The sequence below is a fragment of the Cariama cristata genome, unplaced genomic scaffold, assembly GCF_000690535.1.
Source record: "Cariama cristata isolate BGI_N322 unplaced genomic scaffold, ASM69053v1 scaffold6553, whole genome shotgun sequence".
Lineage (NCBI taxonomy): Eukaryota > Metazoa > Chordata > Aves > Cariamiformes > Cariamidae > Cariama > Cariama cristata.
In genome coordinates, this window is record NW_009607739.1 from 19,966 (window position 1) to 27,610 (window position 7,645).

The following is a 7,645-nucleotide window of genomic DNA, read 5'->3' on the forward strand; positions in this document are numbered from 1 at the left end:
TACAGAGCAAGATTTTATGCCATAGAGGCAGACATCCTTCACAGGGCAAGCCACAATATGTCTTCTCCAATTCACTGCACATTATAATATTCCTCCTTCCACCTTATTGAAGAACAATTGCGTCCCACAACAGCTTGTCTTCCCAAGTTAAACTCACTGCTCCAATGACTGCAATGAACCTGCTGATATCTCATGGCTGTGGTATTTGTTTGTTGTCACAGGGGTTTTTGGGGTCAGAAATAACTCTGAAGTCAAAAAATAGGACGTTACAGATTTTCCTAAGTGCAATTTTTTTTAGCATTTGGAGTGGGGAGAGAAAAAGATTGATTTTCCTGTTTTTCTGTAATGCTGAAAGAGTTTGACAGATTTTCCTATTAAAGATAAAAATATGAAGACTAGTATCCCGCTAAGGTTGAGTCCAGGGAAGGAAAAATTGGGTCTTAAAGAAAAAACCCATAATTTTATGCAAAATAAATGGAAGACAATGACATATTAACTGTAAAGCAGTTTACATTACTGAAAAAGCTTATCACTTTATTTTCTTACTTAAATTAACATTACGTTTTACTCGTAAACTATCTTATCTTTGCAAGCTACGACAAAAATCATAAAGCAATAGTATTTTTGAGCCCACCATGACATCTTTTCTCTAAGGAACATCTCATGCCGCTGTTGTTTCTTGGCTGTTACTCGCAAACAAAGTCTTTTATCAGAGAAAAATCACAACAGAAGCAATAGAAGAACAAATTCCATCATCCTGCCTGTAACAAGGCCCCATCAGGAGATGTTGCCTGAAGGAGTGAGGGGGTAGGAAGAAAAGTAATTTTATAGGTAATAAGTATTCAGGAACGAACTAGCTCTAGTCAGGCACAAATGATTTCTTATTTTGTGAATTTAGATCCACAAAGAGAAAGACATTTCCATCATGCACTAATTGCAACAGCAGTTGGGCTCCTAAATACATGTTAGAAGTGATGGAAATATTTCTTTTACATGGGATGGGAGATGCTGTTCCTGCATCCCCTGTTGAGTTGTCATCAGTTGATTTTCATCAGACTTAATTTTTGCCCAAATATTATTAGACAACTACAGCAACATGAGAGACCATAATAACCTTCTTTTCAATAACCTGTCTTCACAAACGTTTTCTGAGAAGGAGTGTACCGATAATCATATAACCTTTCAGAATTAAAAGCAGGCAGTATCTTTTCTTTTCTTCTGCCAATAGCTGTCTTGTCCTTTGAAAGTCAGTTTTGCAAAGGGAAAAAAAAAAGAAATATAGTGCACAACAAGTAAGTGTTGTTTAGCCAATACCTCATACATTTCAGGTTACCTATACGTTCAGAGTATTTCACAAGTGTACCTCCAGACAAAACTGCACACATAAACACAGCTTTGACTACTGATTATATCAAGTGGGTGGAAAAAAAGAGGATTCAGTTGTCCAAGAAACGAGTAATATAGTTTTATTGTGCAAACCTGATACTTATTAAATATTTATTGTGGCACATGACATCTTTAGGAAGCCAAGGCTGGAGCTCGGGACTACAAACACCTATTCCTGTGCCTTCCTGACACCCTCACCATGCCTTCTGTACAGGTGTACCGAGCTTCACGGACAGTCAACAAGTCATAGGGAAAAAAAATAATATTAAAGAAAAAAACCCCTAGGGCAGTTTTCCTTATACAGATTTGTGTACTTCCAAGTACAAAGACAACTCTAGACACCACAGAAACCTACGGCAAGTCAAATGCTCTGAGGGATGCTGTATTTGCTCTCAAACTCACAATGCCATCCTGCCAGTGCAGAGTGCCAGGCAGGAGCTTGGAGCATGCTTGTCTCCTCTCCTGGCCTCAGCACCATGCAGAATGGCCTTCCCAGTGAAAAACTAATGTCTCTAAAATAAATTTCACAAAGTGGTCATTTGGTTTAAACTGCATTGACTGAGGTAATTGGAATCCATGCTTTTAAATTGTAATAGAAAACGGGATTGAATGCACAGTGTCAGTGGAACAGAAGTAGAGTAATTAATGGTAAACCAGACTTGAAATGATTTCTCTGTATAGTCCAGACAATCAAACATGTCAGGATGTGTAAAATGCCATTCATAACAAATCACTATATATATTTTTTTTTTGCTTGTCTGTCATGGTAACTGTGTCGAGAACCAGCTTTTACCATGCACATGTACATTCCTACTTCCACCAATTCTCTGCCATTACTCAAGTGCTGCAATCCATGCCCAGCATAAGCTCAGTCATACCCTGCGGCTGCTGAACAGACACAGGACCCCTGTATCCTCCTGTCATTCCCTAACAATATTTCTCTTGATTTTGATGGAGCAAGAACGGGTTTCCAGCCTCTTCCATGCTGTAGCTTCCTCGAAGACTGCCTCATTCACTCACTCTGAGGTCAGTCTTTAGAACTGCACCCTGAATGATGCTTTCTCTTCTTTTCACCGACAAGTTTGCAAAATGCCACAAACCCTGCAGATTTCCTTTGGAATTCTGTCTGAGGCATGACTTGACGATAAGCCCAGAACTGGAGTTTTCTGCATACTGGAGAGTTTTTATTGTGAATAACTGAGATATTCCTTAAGTATGTTGGTTAACGATGATTCAACACTGGATATTATGTCAGACTGCAGTCTTTCTTCAGAAGAATAACTGCTGGGTCATGAGTAAAACAGGAACCAACTGTGCCGTTAATATGTAGTGAATAATAAATTTCTCCATGAGACTTCAAAAATTTAATGCAAAGTTCAGTTAAATTTCTATTCAAGTATTTCATGACCTCAATCTTACTATCTCCTCCACATTAAAATAGAGGAAGCAGTATTTTACATTCTTTGCATTAAATTTTATTTTAATGCTACCCATGCATGGTTAAAAAGATTCTGCCTCTCTACCTAATGGAACTGCATTCTATTTTATTTATTTTATTTGAACATTTTCAGAAGTCTCTAATCATTCTGAATTTGCTTGTTTTGGGACACATTATTTTAGACACTTCAAAGTGGACTGACATTCAGAAGGCATGAGTTTAACACAAAGTCAGGTCCAGTCTCCAGCTGAGTATCTAGGAACCAGAGCACTTTGTGATTTATTTCTGGTGGTAGAGCCCATTAGTTACATATCAAACAATTAGGAAGCATAGCTCTGAGGAGCCCCAGATCTACGATCATCATATATAAATTTGTATTAGTATAAGTTATAAAGCATTTTAAGAACCCTCTTCATGAAAAATACAGTGCAAATGTACCTTTTTACTATTAATAGAAGTTCCAAGTAACATTTCTCAGCCTCTTACAGTAAGGCTGTAAGAGGAATAGATGTGATAATGGGTCTCTTGCTATTTGAACTTCTATAAGGAGAAAACATGTAGGCTGCAAACACCATGGATATCGACATGACTCGAAGCACTGATTAAAAACTCTGGGATGAAAAGAAACACCAAGGGAGGAACCTCTCCATAGCCTCTCTCTAGCAACTGCAATGTGTCCAGTCATCTGTCAACAACCATTTAAAACTCCAGTGCTGTGAAAAAGACACAAGTGCAAACATACGCAAACATGCATTTTCACTTCTGTGTGTATTTTGTTCAAGAGAAGAGAATCTGGCTTCAATTCATTTCCTACACCTTTTAAAAAGGGAAAAAACACAAGACTTTTATCCTTGTTAGTTTATCTATGTCACCAAAAGTTCTGCCTTAGCAACCCTCTGATCCAGGTCCCCACATAACGTTAATTCCTGGATCCTTCACTGCTGATGTGCCTCGATGACATCCATTGCATAGCCCACCACCTCCCCGCGTGCTGCAGGCTGGTAATGGTGCTGTTACAGACCGGGATGGTGAGGCAGGTTGGTTAACATCCAGCTTGTCAACTTGATCACAGTGCACGCTGCCCTGCACCTGATGTGGCCATGGCACCAGGAGCAGTGGCAGAATCTGTCCTGTCTCTGAGTTACAGCAGTGTAAATGCAGGACGAGGATCTATTTGCTGCTGGATCCAACAGACATCCTCAGATCTGAATCTGCAGATGTTAAGAATCATCCTGCAGAAGTGATTTAATAGCAAGCACTAGAAGTGCAGATTTATTCCCAAGGGTGAAGCAATTGGTCCAGAAGTTATTTACTCCCAACAAACTGAAAGCACTATTGTTAAATACCTATTTTCACCAAGCAGAAAACATTAATCTGACCTAATGGAAAGCCATTAGCATGCTGTAAAGGCCCAGGTTTTTATAGGCATGCTTCCATTATGGACTTTTTCAGCTCTACAGATACTAATCTATATACATTGATGGTGAAAATTAACATAATAATACTTAATTTCACTCTTTTGGGGAGAGAGTTTCAAAAATCAGAAATCAACATTAAAACTGAACTTACCTGTAGAAGTATAAGATTAAATCAACACTGAATGTTCTCTCACGTTCCATTTTTACTCTAGCCTAGCAAAACAATATTGTAAAATCTCCAGCGGCTACTAAAACAAGCCTTATAACTCATACTACAGTTAACTCTAACCCAAACTTAGTACTAAGGAAGTGCATTACTGCATTACTGCTTTAATGTCTCACTGGCTGCCATAAGGTTCTGGTACTATGTGACAAGCAAGGACTCCACACTGTCCAGACAAAAGTTACAGTGATACATTACACTGTATTTCACAATAAGCAAACTATGCGACCAGACTCACAGAATGTGTGTAACCTGTTTTATATCATTTGACTTTTCTGCTATCAATCACCTATCTGGCATGCATCTGTTGCCTTATCATTACTATTGTTGTTATTATAATCATTCTTACAAACAGCACTACATTACTACCAATTACATGTGGAGAGACTGGTTGCTTGGGTTCATGTTGTTGTACAACACTAAATAGTCCCTTAGGCAGAGCCTGAAGAGCAAATTCCCTCTTCCCTGAATGCCAAAGGGCAGCATGTGAACATTCCCTGAGAGCTGGGCTAGGTTCAACTGTTTCAGTACTGTAGAGGAAAGTAAACTGCAAATGCAGAAACATTTAAAAAAGAAATAAAACAAAAGCTTTAAAAATGCGTATTTAGCCACTGAGGTTAGTGCCGTTTCCAACTGCCATGACAGAATTCAGCTTAGAAACCTGTCACTAATTTTGAGCCACCTGCTTAAAAAGGACGCAAATATCCTGCCATGGAGCAGAACCAACGTGTTGTGATGGAGGTGACCATCCACATAATGTGAATAAGAAATGGAGAACCTCGCAAGAAAGCTCATCTTAATACACGGTCTGAAATTTCAGACTTGGAGTTCTCTGAGCAGCAGGAGGGAATGGATGCATCAATGGAAACTAGCCTTGTCTGCTGCTTGGCTCACAAGCAGAAAACCAGCTGTATTTGTAAGACGTATTAGTTGTAACAAGCTGTTCAGTCGTTTGTCCTGTAAGCCTGGAGGACAAGTCCATTTAGTTTTGATTAAAATGTGATATAGCACAAACCTACATGACATTGCCCAATAGTGATATTATATTTTTCCAGTTAGAAACAGGACAGGCATAGTTTCAACAACTCAGAAGGGAAAAAAAGGTCTCATTTTCGTATTTTTGCAGACTAACATGACAATCAGGTGCAAAGTTATACGGTAAAACACACATTTAAAAACACTGTAATAACACTATTTTAAAAATTTTGATGTAAATGTATCATACCATGGAAGTTGACAGCTCATCTTTTGTACTAAGTATTAATTTCTGTATTATTCTCTGTATAAAAAGACAATGTGGCACTTTTAACTATGCTTTCTCTGACAAACAACACTACATTTCCTCTCTTGCAGGTAAGTCAACAACTTATTTCACCCTGCTATAATTGTGACTGTGTGTGTGAATTATCACAATAAGCTTTCAAACTAAAGTAAAAAAGAAAAAGCATCAGCTTTCAGGCTCCAAGGAGTAGGTCTGCTCCCAGTCATGCAAAATACAAAGCATCATCATAAATTCAGTGCTGTGCTAACCCTCCACTTCAGATGCAACTACACACATGCATATAAACATACACACGTATATGTGACTTGTAGATGACTCTAGGTGTTTTATCTGCTATATTTTGGTGATGAAATTGTGGTAATAATTACCTTCACAAATATTTCACCACTCTTGTTTGGAAGGGGCAATGCTCTAATTTGCTCTTTTCATTGAGGCTTCAGGCAACTTCTTATAACAATAAAAAATGAAGTATTACTCCAATAATATTATGAAGTAGAAAGGAATGGACTGTTTACTATTACTATAAGGAAAGGTATTGCATTCCAAACGTGTTTTGGTGGTTTGATAAATGAAGGTCTTTCATTTAAAATCCCTCCTATAGTCATCAACATTTCATGACATAGTTCTATGTGGGTACATGTGTCATGCTGCATTTCTGGCATTCACTGGCTATTCTTCCACAGGGTTGACACCTATGCTGATAACAACCTCTGATCCTTCTGTCACTTGTTTGGCCTTGTCTTATAAATACAGTAGCAGATGCCAAGATCCTGCAGTTCAGACTTTGAGATGATTACGGGAGCAGCTGAGTTATTGGGAAGATGAAATAGGCTTTGATCTGACTCTTCCTTAAAATGGTACATTTAAAACACAAAGCTCAGCTAGAACTGTATAAACAAAGATTTGAGAGCTACAAAGCTCAGGCTGTAAAGCTGTAGGCAAAACGTACATCTGCTTTTGTAGTACTTAACGATAGTTCCTTTTGTGCTTGCATTAATTGTGAAAACCCTGGAAAGTTCATCTTTGGTAGGTGCTTAAGAAGCCTGGGGGCTTATTTTAAATACATCCAAACTGTAACAATGCTGGGGGTCTATCCGAACTGGGTAGGAAGGCTCGTGGGAGTTAATGTCCCTGGTGACATTTTGGCCATGTCAGGTATTAATTAAAATGTTATCTCCTGCATGGTTCTTAGCATCCCAAAATTCATTCACCAGCCTAATGTTCTCATTCAAATTCTGTCATATCATCTGAAAGGAGCAACAGAGTTCTTTCAACTGAAAACTAAAAGAGAGCAAATAAAAATGTCTAACTGAATGGACTTTTCCAGAAGTTCATGCTGTGCTCTGGATGAAAATTCTTAGTAGAGTCATCGTCTCCTCTTTTCCCTCCCTCCCTCCCTTCTTTCCTCTCTGTTTTTTACAGAGTCTACTCTGAACAGACATCCTTGACTAGGCAGACGTAGGTATGCACCCAGCATCTTCTGCGCTGAGTCTCAGAGAAGGCGCTCCAGTCAGCTGTAATCGTGGTTTGTCAAGCACTGGCCAGTCTCTGCAAGAGGGCTGAGTTCAGAAAAACTGAACATTGGTTTGATTTTAAAGCAGTGTTTAAAGCAGACCCACAGCTCACAGCCCATGGGAGGTTTTCACAGATACCTGACTTTGCTGCTAACAGCTTAGCAGATACCGTACTCTTAGGCATTTGAAATAATAAACAAGAGGAGCTGGAAGAATAATTAAGAGTAGAAACAAAACTCACTGGAGTTAAAATGAGGGAATCGAGGGACGGTTATTTTTACGCAAACAGCAGAGGCTACCATAGTACGTACATTTGAGTTTTAGATAGAATTGTATCCTACAGACCTTCCAAAGCCACAGCTGAAAGTGTTAAGACAACCTGCT

General features: G+C 38.8%; 1 protein-coding gene across 1 annotated transcript in view; it reads right to left on the reverse strand.

Annotated features, from left to right (window-relative positions):
• The window catches only part of LOC104159046 (testican-1-like), a gene marked incomplete at its 5' end in the record, with an annotated part of 137,334 nt that overhangs the window by 15,497 nt on the left and 114,192 nt on the right, over nucleotides 1–7,645 (reverse strand). The window lies entirely within an intron of this gene.